Source organism: Coregonus lavaretus (assembly GCF_964263955.1).
Source record: "Coregonus lavaretus genome assembly, chromosome: 1".
NCBI classification, from domain to species: Eukaryota; Metazoa; Chordata; class Actinopteri; order Salmoniformes; family Salmonidae; genus Coregonus; species Coregonus lavaretus.
In genome coordinates, this window is record NC_139988.1 from 57629793 (window position 1) to 57651346 (window position 21554).

At 43.6% G+C, this 21554-nt stretch overlaps 1 pseudogene across 1 annotated transcript in view; it reads left to right on the forward strand.

Moving 5' to 3' along the window:
- The window catches only part of LOC311133567 (heparan-alpha-glucosaminide N-acetyltransferase-like), a 45686-nt pseudogene extending 24561 nt beyond the window's left edge, over positions 1 to 21125 (forward strand). Inside the window, exons 6-8 of the transcript in view lie at positions 5074 to 5182; positions 14517 to 14578; positions 21005 to 21125. The product of the transcript in view is annotated as a heparan-alpha-glucosaminide N-acetyltransferase-like (transcript). The remainder of the gene's footprint in view (positions 1 to 5073; positions 5183 to 14516; positions 14579 to 21004) is intronic.
- The last annotated feature ends 429 nt before the right edge of the window (positions 21126 to 21554 follow it).

Below are 21554 nucleotides of genomic sequence, written 5' to 3' on the forward strand. Positions count from 1 at the left end.
AGCTGAATAAACTAAGTTAGAGTCTATTCCTAGAAAACATTGAACCGCTGTAGTTTACAACAATTATAATTTCTAAAGTGGAAGTTGGGAGAGTTATATTTGAGTGTTTCAGTGAAACGTAAGTGAGGGAGGCCCCGCTCTCTCGCTTTCCCAGATGTTTAGTTCATTTCGTTCCGATCTCCTTTGCATTATTGTAGCCTTTTTCTGTAGCCTGTCAACCATGTGTCTGTCTATCCCTGTTCTCTCCTCTCTGCACAGGCCATACAAACGCTTCACACCGCGTGGCTGCTGCCACTCTAATCTGGTGGTGCCTGCGCACACGACCCATGTGGAGTTCCAGGTCTCCAGCAGCCTCTGGAACTGCCGTTCTGCGGCCAACAAGGCAGAGTTAATCTCAGCCTATGCTACCCTCCAGTCCCTCGACGTCTTGGCGCTGATGGAAACATGGATTACCACAGAAAACACTGCTACTCCTACTGCTCTTTCCTCGTCTGACCACGTGTTCTCACATACCCCAAGAGCTTCTGGTCAGCGCGGCAGTTCACAGGAATCCTCATCATTCCCAAGTGGACATACTCTCTTTTTCCCCTGACCCATCTGTCTATCTCCTCATTTGAATTCCATGCTGTCACAGTCACTAGCCCATTCAAGCTTAACATCCTTGTCATTTATCGCCCTACAGGTTCCCTTGGAGAGTTCATTAATGAGCTTAACGCCTTGATAAGTTCCTTTCCTGAGGATGGCTCACACCTCACAGTTCTGGGTGACTTTAACCTCCCTACGTCTGCCTTTGACTAATTTCTCTCTGCCTCCTTCTTCCCACTCCTTTCCTCTTTTGACCTCACCCTCTCACTGTCCCCCCCTATTCACAAGGCAGGCAATACGCTTGACCTCATCTTTACTTGATGCTGTTCTTCTACTAATCTCACTGCAACTCCCCTCCAAGTCTCCGACCACTACATTGTATCCTTTTCTCTCTCACTCTCCTCCAACACTACTCACTCTGCCCCTACTCAGATGGTAATGTGCCGTTGCAACCTTCTCTCTCTCTCTCCTGCTACTCTCTCCTCAACCCTCCTCTCCTCCCTTTCTGCATCTTTTGACTCTCTATGTCCCCTATCCTCCCGGCCGGCTCGGTCCTCCCCTCCTGCTCCGTGGCTTGACGACTCATTGCGAGCTCACAGAAGAGGGCTCCGGGCAGCCGAGCGGAAATGGAGGAAAACTAGACTCCCTGCGGACCTGTCATCTTTTCACTCCCTCTCTACATTCTCTTCCTCTGTTTCCGCTGCTAAAGCCACTTTCTACCACTCTAAATTTCAAGCCTCTGCCTCTAACCCTAGGAAGCTCTTTGCCACCTTCTCCTCCCTGCTGAATCCTCCTCCTCCTCCCCCTCCCTCCTCCCTCTCTGTGGATGACTTCGTCAACCATTTTGAAAAGAAGGTTGACGACATCCGATCCTCATTTATTAAATCAAATGACACCGCTGGTCCTGCTCAAACTGCCCTACCCTATGCTTTGACTTCTTTCTCCCATCTCTCTCCAGATGAAATCTTGCGACTTGTGACGGCCGGCCGCCCAACAACCTGACCGCTTGATCCTATCCCCTCCTCTCTTCTCCAGACCATTTCCGGAGACCTTCTCCCTTACCTCACCTCGCTCATCAACTCATCCTTGACCGCTGGCCATGTCCCTTCCGTCTTCAAGAGAGCGAGAGTTGCACCCCTCCTCAAAAAACCTACACTCGATCCCTCCGATGTCAACAACTACAGACCAGTATCCCTTCTTTCTTTTCTCTCCAAAACTCTTGAGCGTGTCGTCTCTAGCCAACTCTCCTGCTATCTCTCTCAGAATGACCTTCTTGATCCAAACCAGTCAGGTTTCAAGACTGGTCATTCAACTGAGACTGCTCTTCTCTGTGTCACGGAGGCTCTCCGCACTGCTAAAGCTAACTCTCTCTCCTCTGCTCTTATCCTTCTAGACCTATCCGCTGCCTTTGATACTGTGAACCATCAGATCCTCCTCTCCACCCTCTCCGAGTTGGGCATCTCCGGCGCTGCTCACACTTGGATTGCGTCATACCTGAAAGGTCGCTCCTACCAGGTGGCGTGGCGAGAATCTGTTTCCGCACCACGTGCTCTCACCACTGGTGTCCCCCAGGGCTCAATTCTAGGCCTTCTCCTAGTCTATCTATACACCAAGTCACTTGGCTCTGTCATATCCTCACATGGTCTCTCCTATCATTGCTACGCAGACAACACACAATTAATTTTCTCCTTTCCCCCTTCTGATAACCAGGTGGCGAAACGCATCTCTGCATGTCTGGCAAACATATCAGTATGGATGTCGGATAACCACCTCAAGCTGAACCTCGGCAAGACGGAGCTGTTCTTCCTCCGGGGGAAGGACTGCCAGCTCCATGATCTCGCCATCACGGTTGACAACTCCATTGTGTCCTCCTCCCAGAGTGCACAGAACCTTGGCGTGACCCTGGACAACACCCTGTTGTTCTCCGGTAACAACAGGGTCTTGTCATCTCCCGTCTGGATTACTGCAACTCGCTGTTGGCTGGGCTCCCTGCCTGTGCCATTCAACCCCTACAACTTATCCAGAACGCTGCAGCCCATCTGGTGTTCAACCTTCCCAAGTTCTCTCATGTCACCCCGCTCCTCCGCACACTCCACTGGCTTCCAGTTGAGGCTCGCATCTACTACAAGACCATGGTGCTTGCCTACGGAGCTGTGAGGGGAATGACACCTCCTTACCTTCAGGCTCTGATCAGACCCTACACCCAAACGAGGGCACTACGTTCATCCACCTCTGGCCTGCTAGCTCCCCTACCTCTACGGAAGCACAGTTCCCGCTCAGCCCAGTCAAAGCTATTCGCTGCTCTGGCACCTCAACGGTGGAACAAGCTCCCCCACGTTCGCCAGGACAGCGGAGTCACTGACCACCTTCCGGAGACACTTGAAACCCTACCTCTTTAAGGAATACCTGGAATAGTATAAAGTAATCCTTCTTCCCCCACCCCCCATTTTAAAAAATGTGGTTGTCCCACTGGCTATCATAAGTTGAATGCACCAATTTGTAAGTTGCTCTGGATAGGAGCGTCTGCTAAATGATGTAAATGTAAATGATAGATTATGACTATGTGATGTATCACATCCAATAAACAATTATTTTCTCTATACAATATACAGTACCTATGCCATGGAAGTTGGATGTGTGACTCTGTTGGATGTGTGACTCCTAATATGGACACTGTATTAATCCTTTTTAAACCAAGGAGAGATGAAAATAAATACAATGATATTGTACATTTCTACATGCTGTGGTGATGTGATAATTGTGCCATTAAACTGGGGTGATGCTGTGACTGTGGATGTTGCTCAGCTGCTGTTAGTGTGCACTGTGCAGCATGTGTTGCGCTAGCTAGCTGGTGTTATGAGCCACTGTGATTTATGGGTCTGTGGTGGACGCTTCAGAGGGCATAATTAGCCAATCTCATTCTGTCATGTGCAATAAGTGGAGGCGAGGCAGAGGATCCATCTTCCTCTCTCTCCCTCATCCCTGTCTATCCCTTCTCTGTGCTCCACTCCTATTCCTCCTTTTCAGTTTTTCTGTGCTCTTCTCTCCTCTGTGCTTGACCCTGCCTGGCATTGTTTTGCTACTAAGGCAGCTTAGTACGTTTGAGTATATGTTGATTGTCAGAGTGAATAAAGACCATGTTTACTATTGTCATTGTCTTTCTCATAAACATATACTCTAAAATATGTGTTGTGATTCGATTTGGATGTGGCAAATACCTCGTACCTCTGCACATTGCTCTGGTTCTGGTACTCGGTGTATATACTGTGCATTCGGAAAGAATTCTGACCCTTTCCCTTTTTCCACATTTTGAACGTTACACCCCATAATGACAAAGTGAAAACAGGTTCCTAGACAGGATTGTGTCGAGGCATAGATCTGGGGAAGGGTACCAAAGATGGTCACTCTGACAGAGCTCCAGAGTTCCTCTGTGGAGATGGGAGAACCTTCTAGAAGGACAACCATCTCTGCAGTCCTCCACCAATCAGGCCTTTATGGTAGAGTGGCCAGACGGAAGCCACTCCTTAGTAAAAGGCACATGACAACCCGCTTGGAGTTTGCCAAAAGGCACCTAAAGGACTCTCAGACCAAGATTTTCTGGTCTGATGAAACCAAGATTGAACTATTTGGCCTGAATGCCACGTGTCACGCTCATCGCCTGGCCAATACCATCCCTATGGTGAAGCATGGTGGTGGCAGCATCATGCTGTGGGGATGTTTTTCAGCGGCAGGGACTGGGAGACTAGTCAGGATCGAGGGAAAGATGAACGGAGCAAAGTACAAAGAGATCCTTGATGAAAACCTGCTCCAGAGTGCTCAGGACCTCAGACTGGAGTGGAGGTTCACCTTCCAACAGGACAACGACCCTAAGCACACAGCCAAGACAACGCAGGAGTGGCTTCGGGACAAGTCTCTGAATGTCCTTGAGTGGCCCAGCCAGAGCCCGGACTTGATCCCGATCTCCGGAGAGACCTGAAAATAGCTGTGCAGCGACGCTCCACATCCAACCTGACAGAGCTTGAGAGGATCTGCTGAGAAGAATGTGAGAAACTCCCCAAATATAGGTGTGCCAAGCTTGTAGCGTCATACCCAAGAAGACTCGAGGCTGTAATCACTGCCAAAGGTGCTTCAACAAAGTACTGAGTAAGGGTCTGAATACTTATGTAAATGTGATATTTAAGTTTGTCATTTTCTATACATTTGCAAAACTTTCTAAAAACCTGTTTTTGCTTTGTCATTATGGGGTATTGTGTGTAGTTTAGAATAAGGCTGTCATGTAACAAAATGTGGAAAAAGTGAAGGGGTCTGAATACTTTCCGAATGCACTGTAGCTCCATTCTTCTGTATTTCATTTTATTCCTCTTGCGTTACTATTTTGTTGCTAGTTTTTAACTCTGCATCGTTAGGAAGGGCTCTTAAGCAAGCATTTCAAATTGGATTTTATTTGTTTGGCAGTAGAAGTCTAATCTAGATTTCTGCATCCAATACAGGTTATTTGGGTGCTGGTGGGATTGGGGATAATGGCCTATATCCTAACTGTACTGGAGGAGCAGTCGGGTACATTGACAAGTGGTTATTAGCTAAATCCGGTGCAATGGCATATTGACAAATAGATAAATAACATCTACCATTGACCAACATCCAGGGTAAGGAGCATTACAGTTTCTCTTTACCATTTGTGATATATAGTATTTAACATTTGAACACTTTTTTAAAAGACAGTAAAGGATGAAGAGATCAACTAAAAGCAGGGAATCTAATAGCGAGCACATTGTTACACAACAAATTCAACATTAGAGAGATTATTTCACATTAGTGAAATTCTCTTTACATTAACCTGCTCCATAGGAAATGGCTTGCTTGTTAGTTCTTCTCATGTTGTGTTTTTCAGGCAATGTATCATACTACCCAGCCCTTTGACCCAGAGAGGGTTCTGGGTCACAGGAGGCTGCTGAGTGGAGGACGGCTTATAATAATGGCTGGAACTGAGCGAATGGAGTTGCATCAAACACATGGAAACCATGTGTTTGATGTATTTTATATAAATCAAATCAAATCAAATTTTATTGGTCACATGCGCCGAATACAACAGGTGCAGACATTACAGTGAAATGCTTACTTACAGCCCTTAACCAACAGTGCATTTATTTTAAACAAAAAAGTAAGAATAAAACAACAACAAAAAAGTGTTGAGAAAAAAAGAGCAGAAGTAAAAAATAAAGTGACAGTAGGGAGGCTATATATACAATAGAATAAAGTGACAGTAGGGAGGCTATATATACAGGGGGGTACCGTTGCATAGTCAATGTGCGGGGGCACCGGCTAGTTGAGGTAATATGTACATGTGGGTAGAGTTAAAGTGACTATGCATAAATACTTAACAGAGTAGCAGCAGCGTAAAAAGGATGGGGTGGGGGGCCAGTGCAAATAGTCCGGGTAGCCATGATTAGCTGTTCAGGAGTCTTATGGCTTGGGGGTAGAAGCTGTTGAGAAGTCTTTTGGACCTAGACTTGGCACTCCGGTACCGCTTGCCGTGCGGTAGCAGAGAGAACAGTCTATGACTAGGGTGACTGGAGTCTTTGACAATTTTGAGGGCCTTCCTCTGACACCGCCTGGTATAGAGGTCCTGGATGGCAGGGAGCTTTGCCCCAGTGATGTACTGGGCCGTACGCACTACCCTCTGTAGTGCCTTGCGGTCAGAGGCCAAGCAGTTGCCATACCAGGCGGTGATGCAACCAGTCAGGATGCTCTCGATGGTGCAGCTGTAGAATTTTTTGAGGATCTGAGGACCCATGCCAAATCTTTTTAGTCTCCTGAGGGGGAATAGGCTTTGTCGTGCCCTCTTCACGACTGTCTTGGTGTGTTTGGACCATGATAGTTCGTTGGTGATGTGGACACCAAGGAACTTGAAGCTCTCAACCTGTTCCACTACAGCCCCGTCGATGAGAATGGGGGCGTGCTCAGTCCTCTTTTTTTTCCTGTAGTCCACAATCATCTCCTTTGTCTTGGTCACGTTGAGGGAGAGGTTGTTGTCCTGGCACCACACGGCCAGATCTCTGACCTCCTCCCTATAGGCTGTCTCATCGTTGTCGGTGATCAGGCCTACCACTGTTGTGTCGTCAGCAAACTTAATGATGGTGTTGGAGTCGTGCCTGGCCATGCAGTCATGGGTGAACAGAGAGTACAGGAGGGGACTGAGCACGCACCCCTGAGGGGCCCCCGTGTTGAGGATCAGTGTGGCAGATGTGTTGTTACCTACCCTTACCACCTGGGGGCGGCCCGTCAGGAAGTCCAGGATCCAGTTGCAGAGGGAGGTGTTTAGTCCCAGGATCCTTAGCTTAGTGATGAGCTTTGAGGGCACTATGGTGTTGAATGCTGAGCTGTAGTCAATGAATAGCATTCTCACGTAGGTGTTCCTCTTGTCCAGGTGGGAAAGGGCAGTGTGGAGTGCGATAGAGATTGCATCATCTGTGGATCTGTTGGGGCGGTATGCAAATTGGAGTGGGTCTAGGGTTTCTGGGATTATGCTGTTGATGTGAGCCATGACCAGTCTTTGACCAGCCATGACCAGTCTTATAATTCCACTAATTCCGCTCCAGCCATTACCACAAATCCATCCTCCCCAATTAAGGCGCCACATTGGGATGCAAGTAAGCAACATTTTGCCCCAATATTTTTGTACTGTTTTACCAGATGAATATATCTGTACCTCAGTCTTAATTTAAGAAAAGGCCAAAGGTTTTACGGCCCTCTTATGCATGTGTTTTCAAGATATATCAAGACTTAATGGAAGTTACAGTATGGATATCATGTAAACTCAAACTTATAAACAATCTTCATTTCAGCCTTTTATTTCGTTTCAGTTTTTCATTTCGGTCTGTCAATTCATTTTAGTTTTTTATGATTTTCCCTGCAACATGACACGAAGGTTGAGTCACTAGTCTACTAAAATGGAGGTTGGCTCGGGGACATTTTCCCGCCTCATGTCTGCACAGCTGCTCTCCGTTATTGACACAGAATGTCGTACGAAGTTGAGGACGGAGCTTTGGGGTCTTTAGGGTGAGAGTCTTTAAAACAGCTCACGCACTTTGACGGTGACAGTGTGCTGTTAAACCATTTTCGCAGTGGTAAGTTGCCATGCGAAAGCAGCCGCATAGCTCAATTCCCTGTGTGCGGTTAGCGCTGAGCCCTTCAGTCAGCGAGTCTTAAACGACACGCCAGGTGTCCACTCCCCTTGTCTGTGTTTGCCCATGTTAATGTCCTCAGCTGAGACGTATTCATCATCACCAAATTAATCAGAGCGCGCCGGTGACTTACACGCCACATCTGGCACCATGGGGATATGAGAAATATCTATATACTATTTAATAAACTATCTTCAATGGATTGAACTAACATCCATGCCTCCTGTCGGAGAGCTATAGGCCTACATGTGCACACATTGCTTAATGCTCATGGAACGAGAGATGCGATTTATGATATCATGCTTCTGACCCGATCCTGTTTAGATATATTTTTTATTTCATAGATTTATTGTATTTTGTTTAATTTGATTAAAAGACAAGCTTATTAGAAAGATTCACCTTCCATGGGTTTATGTTGAGAACACACCTGGCTTGAATGCAATGTAATTTCCATGATGGTTCCATGATGTTAATTAAGCATTACATTTGGGAGCAGTATAATGGTGAGTGAACATTCCCCCTTTCTCATTATATTGGATCTTTGTCCAGCTCCTGTGAAAAGTTTGAATGTGCGTAAAATCTCCATAGTTTAAATTGCCTTGTCTGTATTATACGCCCATGGGGAGCAATTATGGTGACTGTACAGATGTCGGATCTTAATTTGACCCCTTTCGTCGTAGGAGGAGAATAATCCTGCAGCAGGAGGATTTTAATATCTGCCAGGGGGCAGTTGAAAGCGGTGTTTGCATACAGTGCAGTACCGTGCCTACAGTGTAGGCTACCTTCAGTAGGCTGTGTGCAGGCTACAGCGTGCCTCGTGTGAATTCTTATATGGATTATACAGTGTCTTCGGAAAGTATTCAGACCCCTTGACTTATTCCACATGTTGTTATGTTACAGCCTTATTCTACAAAAATGATTGTTGTTGTAATTATCCTCAGCAATCTACACACAAAACCCCATAATGACAAAGCGAAAACAGGTTTTTAGAAATGTTTGCTAATTTTTTACAAATAAAAAACAGAAATACCTTATTTACATAAGTATTGAGACCCTTTGCTATGAGACTCGAAATTGAGCTCAGGTGCATCCTGTTTCCATTGATCATCCTTGAGATGTTTCTACAACTTGATTGGGCTCCACCTGTGGTAAATTCAATTGATTGGACATGATTTGGAAAGGCATACACCTGTCTATATAAGGTCCCACAGTTGACAGTGCATGTCAGAGCAAAAACCAAGCCATGAGGACGAAGGAATTGTCCGTAGAGCTAGGAGACAGGATTGTGTCGAGGCACAGATCTGGGGAAGGGTACCAAAACATTTCTGCAGCATTGAAGGTCCCCAAGAACACGGTGGCCTCCATCATTCTTAAATGGAAGACTGAGCAATCGGGGGAGAAGGGCCTTGGTCAGGGAGTTCCTCTGTGGAGATGGGAGAACCTTCCAGAAAGACAACCATCTCTGCAGCACTCCACCAATCAGGCCTTTATGGTAGAGTGGCCAGACGGAAGCCACTCCTCAGTAGAAGGCACATGACAGCCCGCTTGGAGTTTGCCAAAAGGCACCTAAAGACTCTCAGACCATGAGAAACAAGATTATCTGGTCTGATGAAACCAAGATTGAACTCTTTGGCCTGAATGCCAAGAGTGACATCTGGAGGAAACCTGGCACCATCCCTTCAGTGAAGCATGGTTGTGGCAGCATCATGCTGTGGGGATGTCTTTCAGCGGCAGGGACTGGGAGACTAGTCAGGATCGAGGGAAAGATGAACGGAGCAAAGTACAGAGAGATCCTTGATGAAAACCTGCTCCAGAGTGCTCAGGACCTCAGACTGGGGCAAAGATTCACCTGCCAATAGGACAACGACCCTAAGCACACAGCCAAGACAAAGCAGAACTGGCTTCGGGACAAGTCTCTGAATGTCCTTGAGTTGACCAGCCGAGGTGCTTCAACAAAGTACTGAGTAAAGGGTCTGAATAGTTATGTAAATGTGACATTTCCGTTTTTTAAAATATAAATTAGCAAACATTTCCAAAAATCAGTTTTTGCTTCATTATTATGGGGTATTGTGTGTAAATTGATGAGGGGAAAAACGAATTAATCAATTTTAGAATAAGGCTGTAACGTAACAAAATGTGGAAAAAGTCAAGGGGTCTGAATACTTTCCGAATGCACTGTAAGTATCTTCCGTTCCAGTGGATAGTCTCTTTCTCTCATTTCTTGTGTGTCTCTCATGTGTGGTTTCAGAATTTACAAATCCTGCAAATGAGTTACATTGAGCTCCGACATTATGGCAAAGAGCTCATGTTCTCCTCCGTTTACGTTGCTCTGCTGAAGTCTACAATTATACCCTACCCTAAGACTCAATACATTGTAGCAGTAGTCCAAACACAAAGATCTTGGATTTATGCTAGGCCTACAGTATAAACCAGTCTTCCACGCTATTCAACGACTGTAGTGTGTTGACATTTGTCCTTGTTATAATATTGTTAGCTAACATTAGCTTTTTTTTAAATCTACCAATCATGAAGTCCAAGATAAGCTGAATGCATTGTTTTAGTGCTGCGCTTGGGCAAAAGCCTATGCATGGACCAGAATTGGGCGGCAGGTAGCTTAGTGGGTAAGAGCGTTGTGCCAGTAACCGAAAGGTCGCTGGTTCTAATTCCTGAGCCAACTAGGTGAAAAATCTGTCGATGTGCCCTTAAGCAAGGCACTTAACCCTAATTCAGGGTTCTTCAATTCCGGGCCGAAACACTTCTGTTTTTTATTTCTACCTGGTAGTTAATTGCATTCACCTGGTGTCCCAGATCTGAATTAGCCCCTGATTAGAAGGAGAGGATGAAAAACAGAGGTGTTTCGGCCCTCCGGGACCCTAATTGAAGAACCCTGCCCTAATTGCTCATGTAAGTCGCTCTGGATAAGAGCCTCTGCTAAATGACCAAAATGTATAATGTAATTGAAGTACGCTGGTGGTATTGATGTAAAGATAAGTCATTATGAAATAAATGTGATTCTTAAATACAGAGCGGATCATTTAGGGTTAATGTTATTGTTTTGGTGGGACAGTGCTCAGTGTGGGTGGTCTCAAAATATAAAGGGCCACAAGCTGGCCGCTATTTCATTTGGGGGGGGGGGGGGGGATCTATCCCTCTTTGCATCTGTTCTCCAACAAAGGGAAGACCTTCCACTCAAACCAGATTGACAAATCCCATGTAGTGATTTTATGTTTAGCCTAATCATGTGGACTATGTTAATTATGTCAAGTATAGGGTAAAATGCATGCTGCAGAGCTTTCAGAGTTGCATGGCATTGGCTGTAGTGAGAGGTTCCATGTTACAGTGGGAGGGAAGGTACCTTGAGTTTCAGGACCCGGTGACCAGGGGTGGTGATGGAGAGGTTTTAGCTGGATCAGAAACCCTTTGAAGTCTGACTACAGCAAGGAAAAACAAGGAACCAAACAGACTTGAGGCCTCTTTAAAAACAGTTGGAAGAGGAATTTGCCTTGTTATAGAGTTTTATTAAGTCTTATTATTAAGTCTTATTCCAAATATTCAAATTTGCATGTGTTAGATTTTCCATTAAATCATGATTCCTTTTGTGTTGAAAGATCCACCTTCTATTTAATAGAATAGATTATGTTAACATGAAGCAATTATTTAGATAATTATCTAGAACAAAACAGACCCTAATTTCGGTACAATGATACCTTATTAAAAGCAGCTTGTATAATGGGATTGAGATGCACCTCCCTATAAAAAAAGGAATGTATTTGTGTGTTCTGTGAACCAGTTCAACATCATCAGAGGCCCCATCAGGGGCATTTAAATGTTATTATCATCAACACCTATGACAAATCTATCCATTATGTTTCTTGTGTTGAATCTTATTAACTATTATTGTAGGGGCGAGTGGCTTGGGGGAACCGAAATAAATTAGATCAATTTTGCTCTTCCCAGAGGCACAAGGTGATAAAGTAAACCTTCAAGTAAAAACATGATCAGCCTATGTTTGTTCCATTTTGATATTTCTATCACATATTTTACCAGTCAGCGATAGCAGCATGAAAATATTAGGCTACAATACTCTTCACTATATGCTGTTGTTATGTTGGAGGTGTCCCATAGAATAGGCAAGTGTACAGAATCTGTTGTCTTCAAAATGTGTTTACAGAAATACAGATTTTAAAAAAGGACACTGCCAATTGATTTTTGGAGGTCTTGGCAGCAAAGCTCACATGAGACATACACTATATATACAAAAGTATGTGGACACCCCTTCAAATGAGTGGATACGGCTATTTCAGCCACACGCAGGGTAGCCTGGCGGGTAGCAGCATTGGGCCAGTAACTGAAAGGTTGCTGGATTGAATCCCCGAGCTGACAAGGTAAAAATATGTCGCACTGTCCCTGAGCAAGGCAGTTAACCCACTGTTCCCCGAAGACGTGGATGCCGATTAAGGCAGCCCTTCGCACCTCTCTGATTCAGAGGGGTTGGGTTAAATGCGGAAGACACATTTCAGTTGAATGCATTCAGTTGTACAACTGACTAGGTATCCCCCTTTCCCGTTGCTGACAGGTGTGTAAAATCGAGCACACAGCCATGCAATCTCCATAGACAAACATTGGCAGTAGAATGAAGAGCTCAGTGACATTCAACATGGCACCGTAATAGGATGCCACCTTTCCAACAAGTCAGTTTGTCAAATTTCTGCCCCGCTAGAGCTGCCCCGGTCAACTGTAAGTGCTGTTATTGTGATGTGGAAACGTCTAGGAGCAACAACGGCTCATCCACGAAGTGGTAGGCCACACAAGCTCACGGGACAGGTGAGTGCTGAAGCACATAGCACGTAAAAATCATCTGTCCTCGGTTGCAACCCTCACTACCTGTCAGCACAATACATTTTTGTCAGGAGCTTCATGAAATGGGTTTCCATGGCTGAGCAGCCGCAATCAAGCCTAAGATCACCATGCGCAATGCCAAGCATCGGCTGGAGTGGTGTAAAGCTCGCCGCCATTGGACTCTGGAGCAATGGAAACGCATTCTCTGTACTGATGAATCAGTTTGGCGAAGGCCCTTTCCTGTTTCAGTATGACAATGCCCCCGTGCACAAAGGGAGGTCCATACAGAAGTAGTTTGTCGAGATCGGTGTGGAAGAACTTGACTGGCCTGCACAGAGCCCTGACCTCAACCCCATTGAACACCTTTGGGATGAATTGGAACACCGAATCAGTGCCCGACCTCACTAATGCTCTTGTGCCCGACCTCACTAATGCTCTTGTGGCTGAATGGAAGCAAGTCCCGCAGCAATGTTCCAACATCTAGTGGAAAGCTTGATTTTGGAATGAGATGTTCACGAGCAGGTGTCCACATACTTTTGGTCATGTAGCATAGATCTGTTTCCTCATGTCAGAGAAGTTGAGGGTGTAATGCTTGTTCTGTAGAGGTGTCTCTTCTGCCTTCATTTTCTCTAAGTATCTCTGAGATATAAACATGCTACAATTGAAGTCATTGCATTTTGGTGTTGGGTTGATGATGAACTTTTTATTGGAATTCTAGCCCGTCTTACTTACAGTCACGTGGAACAGTGTTAAGTGTCTTTCCCCACATGGCTAGTGAAATGAGTCAGACTGATTGACCAGCTGTTATTGTTGACTTGTCTGATAAGAGGTGACCTAGGAGAGGTTTGAAGCTGTCCTTGAGGAGCCTCTTGAATCAGAAATGTGCTCTTGACATTACTGGATAGCCCTGCCTGGTAGAGTACGGAGCTAATTGATGCAGCCAGACAACCACAGAGTGTTTCATACAAACCTATAATATACTCATGGACCAGAGACAGTGTTATACACAGACTCAGCTTCAGGCAGAACAGTAACACAGTTGGCGGCCGAAACCTCATGTTTTTTTTTTAACTTAAAGTGTAATAATGTCCTCCTCTTTTAATTGTGAATGAGAATTGCGCCTATTCTTTCTGATACACAGACTCAGCTACGGACAGTTGACCACTAGGAGGGACAGACAGGATGTTTCAGTAATGTTGTTGTGGCATGTTTTCTGGCTGACTGAGGGTGCCTTGATACATCCTCAGCCCAATAAACAGCAGCCAGAGTGAATTAAAGCTCAATGATCAGGGCTGGGGAGTGAGAGATGTAAATTGAGCGATTGCCCTACATACCAGCCCGTCACACATCTTGCTTGCCTGCATAGCCTGGAGACTCAATCTAGCCACAGCCAGGAGATTTCCACACCATCGATTCTGTCATCTATACAAATTATGGCTATCCACCTAACAAGCATGTTTGGGTTCGGATCTACAGGGTTTCTTACAGGAATGCAAAAGCCCAACAAAAAAATTGAAATAAAGCTAAATTATTCATATACTGTAGGTGAATACATAGATGATGCTATAAAAGTGTGTATTGATATTTGATATACAGTATATATGCATATTTGTTTATAAGAATTGCTAAGACAGAAGAATAATTATTCTTCTAGGCTACCAGTGGATTCACCATGAGCTGGGAGTGATCCAACTAAAGCTCTTTCTTCCAGTTGGTTTGCAGTTCTGTATTTCATGTGGGCATCTGGGCGAGACCTTGGAGACCTTGTTGATCTGAGGCTTAATCGGTTAACATAATCGGTTAATCTGCCTGACTCGCTTGATTCTGTTGGCCCACGTTTTAGCAGGCCCAATACTGCTTGCTTTATCGCCCGCATCGATTTGAAATCTGTTTCGTTTCCACCCTCAGGGAATCTCCGCAGCCATCCTTTCTAAGTGCACGCGAGACAAAGGATTTATACCTGTCAATAAATGACTTTGGTAAGTGCTTCCTGACCCTCTAAATCCAACCACTTTTCCTCACAAAAGAAAGGATGAGTTTCCAGCAGGCACAAATCAAGGCCTGCTAAAACACGCGTTTACTTACCTTTAACGACAGATACGACTGTAAATAATCACCTCGGCTGTCAGGGAGTGTGAGGCAAGCCGGGAGATACATCCTCCACCAAGATCACTCTTCTTTACAGCCAAGAGAAAAACTGGCTGTTTTACACTCCCTCCCTACCCACCATCATGGCAGGAAAACTGTCCCTTCACTGGCACACTGTAAAAGGTTCTACCTGGAATCAAAAAGGGTTCTCCTACAAGGACAGCTGAAGAACCCTTTATGGTTCTAGGTAGCCCCTCCTTTTCTAAGAGTGTAGAGGGATAATACTGGGTTCAGGGGACAATATCACCATAGGAAATTCACACACAGCTCACACAGAGCTCACTGTATTCCCATAGAATATATCCCATCGGATGCTATTTGATGAACATTTCAAACACTGTAATGATTTTGCATGACAGTATATACACTACATGGCCAAAGGTATGTGGACACCCCTTCAAATGAGTGGATCAGCTATTTCAGCCACACCCGTTGCTGACAGGTGTACGAGCCCACAGCCATGCAATAAACAAACATTGGCAGTAGAATGGCCCGTACTGAAGAGCTCAGTGACTTTCAACGTGGTACCGTCATAGGATGCCACCTTTCCAACAAGTCAGTTTGTTCAATTTCTGCCTTGCTAGAACTGCCCCGGTCAACTGTAAGTGCTGTTATTGTGAAGTGGAAACGTCTAGGAGCAACAACGAGTCAGCCGCAAAGTGGTAGGCCACACAAGCTCACAGAACGAGACCGCAGAGCGCTGAAGCGCATAAAAATTGTCTGTCCTCGGTTGCAACACTCACTGACGAGTTCCAAACTGCCTCTGGAAGCAACATCAGTACAATAACTGTTCGTCGGGAGCTTCCTGACATGGATTTCCATGACCGAGCAGCCACACACAAGCCTAAGACCACCATGTGCAATACCAAGCGTCGGCTGGAGTGGTGTAAAGCTCACTTCCGTTGGACTCTGAAGCAGTGGAGCAGTGAATCACGCTTCATCATCTGGCAGTCCAGCGGACAAATCTGGGTTTGGCGGATGCCAGGAGAACGCTACCTGCCTGCAGTGGTGGAAAAAGTACTAAATTGTCATACTTGAGTAAAAGTAAAGATACCTTAATAGAAAATGACTCAAGTAAAAGTGAAAGTCACCCAGTAAAATACTACTTGAGTAAAAGTCTAAAAGTATTTGGTTTTAAATATACTTAAGTATCAAAAGTAAATGGAATTTCTAAAATGTACTTAAGTATCAAAGGTAAAAGTAAAAGTATAAATCATTTCAAAATCCTTATATTAAACAAAACATACGGCACCATTTTCTAGTTTTTTTTAATTTACAGCTAGCCTGGGGCACAGTCCATCACTCAGACATAATTAACAAACAAAGCATTTGTATTTAGTGAGTCCGCCAGATCAGATGCAGTAGGGATGACCGGGGATGTTCTCTTGATAAGTGTGTGACCATTTTCCTGTCAAAATGTAAGGAGTACTTTTGGGTGTCAGGGAAAATGTATGGAGTAAAAAGTACATTATTTTCTTTAGGAATGTAGTGAAGTAAAAGTAGAAGTTGTCAAAAATATAAATAGTAAAGTAAAGTACAGATACCCCAAAAAACTACTTAAGTAGTAGTTTAAAGTATTTTTACTTAAGTACATTACACCACTGCCTGTCTGAATGCATAGTGCCAACTGTAAAGTTTGGTGGAGGAGGAATAATGGTCTGGGGCTTTTTCATGGTTCGGGCTAGGCCCCTTAGTTCCAGTGAAGAGAAATCTTAATGCTACAGCATACAATGACATTCTGGACGATTCTGTGCTTCCAACTTTGTGGCAACAGATTGGGGAAGGCCCTGTCCTGTTTCAGCATAACAATGCCCCCGTGCACAAAGCGAGGCCCATACAGAAATGGTTTGTCGAGATCGGTGTGGAAGAACTTGACTGGCCTGCACAGATCCCTGAACTCAACCCCCATCGAACACCTTTGGGATGAATTGGAACGCCGACTACGAGCCAGGCCTAATCGCCCAACATCAGTGCCCGACCTCACTAATGCTCTTGTGGCTGAATGGAAGCAAGTCCCTGCAGCAATGTTCCAACATCTAGTGGAAAGCCTTCCCAGAAGAGTGGAGGCTGTTATAGCAGCAAAGGGGGGACAAATGTTATATTAATGCCCATGATTTTGGGTTGAGATGTTCGACCGGGGCAAGTGTCCACATACTTTTGGTCATGTATTGTATGTTATAGCCAACGTATTTCTTCCACGCTCACACTACATGTAATATGAATATAAGTAATTTTAATGTCATGTCAGACAGAGTATCATTTTATCTCTGATATGTAAGCAGAATCTCTCATGATTTTCCCACAGGGGCTTCTTCTCTATAGCCATGCTTATGCTTAGCCATTATACCCACCCTGGTTTTATAGGCAGTTCATCATGCGCAGGTTATTGAGCTCTTGAGTATGAGTCCCTGCCTGAATGTCTCAAAGTAATTAACTCCCAGCCTTAGTATATTTTTTGGCCCTCCTTCAGATGAGATAAAAGATGCCTACTGTTGCTGCTGCAAGGATCTGGGATGTGGCCATTTTACATTAGATGATATTACATCAAACATTCTTGCACTTAGGAACAGACAAGGACATGACTCGCTGGCATGGCTCCATGGGGCACGTGCCAAGGATCCACTACTAACACTAATGCATCATACTATCCTAGCATACTGTACTGTATCTCAGCATCAGCAGCAAAATCTATTATTTATTTATATGGCTGCTCAGTGTTGTTTACGCTTTGTTGTTCGCACTTTGTACTGGTCATCCAAACTCTTAATCACAAGTGCCGAGCTTCCCCATGGAAAAGTGTACACATAGTGCACTCCTCATACATACACTGGATTCGGAAAGTATTCAGACCCATTGACTTTTTCCACATTTTGTTACGTTAAAGCCTTATTCTAAAATGGATTAAATACATAAAAATCCTCATCAACCTACACACAATATCCCCTAATGACAAAATGAAAGGAGGTTTTTAGACGTTTTGTCTAAAAACAGAAATAGCTTATTTACATAAGTATTCAGACCCTTTGCTATGAGACTCGAAATTGAGCTCAGGTGCATCCTGTTTCCATTGATCATCCTTGAGATGTTTCTACAACTTGATTGGAGTCCACCTGTGGTAAATTCAATTGATTGGACATGATTTGGAAAGGCACACACCTGTCTATATAAGGTCTCACAGTTGACAGTGCATGTCAGAGCAAAAAACAAGCCAGGAGGTCGAAGGAATTGTCCGTAGATCTCCGAGACAGGATTGTGTCGAGGCACAGATCTGGAGAAGGGTACCAAAACATTTCTGCAGCATTGAATATCCCCAAGAACACAGTGGCCTCCATCATTCTTAAATGGAAGAAGTTTGGAACCACCAACTCCCTTGGTCACTCTGACAGAGCTCCAGAGTTCCTCTGTGGAGATGGGAGAAGCTTCTAGAAGGACAACAATCTCTGCAGCACTCCACCAATCAGGCCTTTATGGTAGAGTGGCTAGACGGAAGCCACTCAGTAAAATGCACATGACAGCCCGCTTGGAGTTTGCCAAAAGGCACTTAAAGGACTCTCAGACCATGAGAAACAAGATTCTCTGGTCTGATGAAACCAAGATTGAAATCTTTGGCCTGAATGCCAAGCGTCACATCTGGAAGAAACCTGGCACCATCCCTACGGTGAAGCATGGTGGTGGCAGCATCATGCTGTAGGGATGTTTTTCAGTGGCAGGGAATTGGAGACCAGTCAGGATCGAGGGAAAGATTTGATTTGATAAGTGTTCAATTGGGTTGAGATCTGGTGACTGAGAGACACACACACCCTTTAAACCACCATATGCTCCTTTGAGACCGCTCTTTCAAAGTCACTGAGATCTCTTCTTCTAGCAATGCAGTCAAAATAATGGGCAACTGGGCATTTTTATACATGACCCTAAGCATGATGGGATGTTAATTGCTTAATTAACTCAGGAATCACATCTGTGTGGAAGCACCTTCTTTAAATATACTCTGTATCCCTCATTTACTAAAGTGTTTCCTTTATTTTGGCAGTTACCTGTATATATCTATATACAGTGCCTTCAGAAAGTATTCATACCCCTTGACTTATTCCACATTTTGTTGAGTTACAGCCTGAATTCAGAATGGATGACATTCTTGTTTTTTCTCACTCAACTACATATAATACCCCATAATGACAAAGTGAAAACATGTTTTTAGAAATTCTTGCAAATTTATTGAAAATGAAATACAGAAATATCTTATTTACATAAGTATTCACACCCCTGAGTCAATGCATGTTAGAATCACCTTTGGCAGCGATTACAGCTGAGAGTCTTTCTGGGTAAATCTCTAAGAGCTTTGCACACCGGGATTGTACAATATTTGCCCATTATTCTTTTTAAAATTCTTCAAGCTCTGTCAAGTTGGTTGTTGATCATTGCTAGACAGCCATTTTCAAGTCTTGTCATAGATTTTCAAGCCGATTTAAGTCAAAACTGTAACTAGGTCACTCAGGAAGATTCAATGTCGTCTTGGTAAGCTACTCCAATGTATATTTGGCCTTGTGTTTTAGGTTATTGTCCTGCTGAAAGGTGAATTTGTCTCCCAGTGTCTGTTGGAAAGCAGACTGAACCAGATTTTTTGCTAGGATATTGCATGTGCTTAGCTCTATTCCGTTTCTTTTTATCCCCCAAAAATCCAGAGTCCTTGCCAATGACAAGCATTCCCATAACATGATGCAGCCACCACCATGCTTGAAAATATGAAGAGTGGTACTCAGTGATGTGTTGTGTTGGATTTGCCCCAAACATAATGCTTTTTATTCAGGACATAAAGTTCCTTTCTTTGCCACATTTTATGCAGTTTTACTTTAGTGTCTTATTGCAAACAGGATGCATGTTTGGGAATATTTTTATTCTGTACATTTTAGGCTAGTATTGTGGAGTAACTACAATATTGTTGATAAATCCTCAGTTTTCTCCTATCACAGACATTAAACTCTGTAACTGTTTTAAAGTGGAACTGACAGCGGTTTAAGTACTTTGTAGATGTGAAACAAACAGACAATCATATAATAATAAAAAAATATCAAATTCCCAGTTAATGCTACAAAACCAACTTTATAAGAGGTTTTAAAAGTAGGTTCTATTTGCCTCAACATTCCATGATGTAAACTAAGGCGTTGTTGGCAAAATAGATGGATGCAGTACAATGCATGATTAATATAATTCACCAATACATTTCTTGGTACTCCAAAAAATATTGCTATCAGATTGTAAATCACAGCTGGCTTTGTAAATTGTTTGCTGCCTCCATTCGGGATGCACTGTTTCAGTTTCAACGGCTCAATATTTTGGACAAAAACTGACAAATGTAACTAAGGCTGGAAATGTCAATACAATCAAACTAGCAAGGGCAATGATTACAAGTCAGTCGTGACATGGCTAATAGGCTAGCGTATCTATCTATTTATGTAGCAAGCTAAAAACACGGAGCCTAACGTTAGCGAGATAGCTAGCTAGCTAGCTAGCTGCTAGGAGGATGTCATGTCATGTCATGTCATTGGAGGAGTGGGTGAGTGACTGACTTTTTCCCCTCATTTCAGAAGAATAATGGGGATCCATAATAAATACAAATACATACAAATAGCACAATAAAGTGAATTTGTATTGTGCATTTATATACAGTGAGCTCCAAAAGTATTGGGACAGTGACAATTTTGTTGTTGGTTTGGCTCTGTACTCCAGCACTTTCGATGAGGTTACTATGAGGTGTGCAGACTGTCAGCTTTAATTTGAGGGTATTTTCATTCATATTGGGGGAACCGTTTAGAAATTACAGCACTTTTTGTATAGTCCCCCCATTTTAGGGGACAAAAAGTATTGGAACAAATTCACTTACAGTATATGTATATTAAAGTAGTAAAAAGTTAAGTATTTTGTCCCATATTCATAGCACGTAATGACTACATCAAGCTTGTGACTCTAAGAATTTGTTGGATGCATTTGCTGTTTGTTTTAGTTGTGTTTCAGATTATTTTGTGCCCAATAGAAATGAATGGTAAATAATGTATTGTGTCATTATGGAGTCACTTTTATTGTAAATAGGAATACAATATGTTTCTAAACACTTATACATTCATGTGGATGCTACCATGATTACGGATAATCCTGAATGAATCGTGAATAATGATGAGTGAGAAAGTTACAGAGGCATTAATATCATACCCCGTTGGCCACTCTCTCCTGGGGTCCTACATCCCCTTCAGCTGGGAGATGCGCTTTACGGACTGCCACTGTGAGAGGCTGATCCAGAGCCTGTGGGCCACCTCTCTCTGGGTCTTCATCACGGTCCTGCTCTACAGGAAGAAGTTATTTCTCAAAATCTAAAAGCACTACAATACCACTCCTTTCATTCACAGTCGGCTTTCATTCTGAGCCATTGTTGTGGGAATTATTGCAAATGCTTGATTTACTGTTAACTGTAAAGTGTGTTGCGATTTTAAATGCACGTTAAATAAAGTTTGATTTGATTTGAAAGTGCATAAGTGGATTATTATTTTATATGTGTAATGAATTATATTGTGTACAATGGTATATTGTATGTAGTAGACCCATGTGTATAACCACACTAGAGTCTCTTCTTGATAATGGCATGGAATCTGGCCTATACTATGGCTCAATTTACTCAAAAAGGGTATTGAAAGTAGATGTTTGATTTACTGTCTTGTATGGACACCCCAGGATGTTTTATTTGGTGTCAGTTGTGTTAGGCACTGAATATAGTGATTAAATCAAATATACTGAGGTGGTACTTAA